Here is a 563-nt window from a genome sequence, read left to right as displayed (position 1 = left end):
CACGCAGGCGCAGTGAAGGTCTCTGGTGGTCTTCAGAAGCCCTCTGGTGGTCTTCCATAGTCTTCCTCACTTGTCCGCTTCTTGACCTCTCTTAGGTGATTCTGCACAGTATGATTCTCACCATCATCTATATTAATTTACATAAAAATGCATACTATGTCTATTCTTAAATGTAACCTTTCTAATAATTGGTCCTTCAGTCACACCATCTTATTAATATTCTTATGTTAAAACAATCATTGGTTAATCTCACTTAACTCTACTGATTAGAATCCTTGATAATTAGATCGAGGTGGGAAGGGTAAGGGGTTTCCAAGCAGCAAACTGGTGTCCATAACAGTTTCCTTAGTTTCCTAAAACAAAACACTACAAATCAACAAATCTTTGTCAAAGTTTCTGTGGTTAACTGATTTTAGACAATACTTGAATTCTTATGGTTACACATAGTACATTTTCTAAAGTTCCTAAGTTCCTATGACTACATTTCAAACTTAACACTCCCATACCTATGCTTCACAATTTTCTACTTCTTAATCAAACCAAACTCTTTTATGTGATTAAAT

This window comes from Haliaeetus leucocephalus, unplaced genomic scaffold (genome assembly GCF_000737465.1).
Source record: "Haliaeetus leucocephalus isolate CR32 unplaced genomic scaffold, Haliaeetus_leucocephalus-4.0 Scaffold158, whole genome shotgun sequence".
NCBI lineage: Eukaryota > Metazoa > Chordata > Aves > Accipitriformes > Accipitridae > Haliaeetus > Haliaeetus leucocephalus.
Note: the sequence above shows the minus strand (reverse complement) of the source record.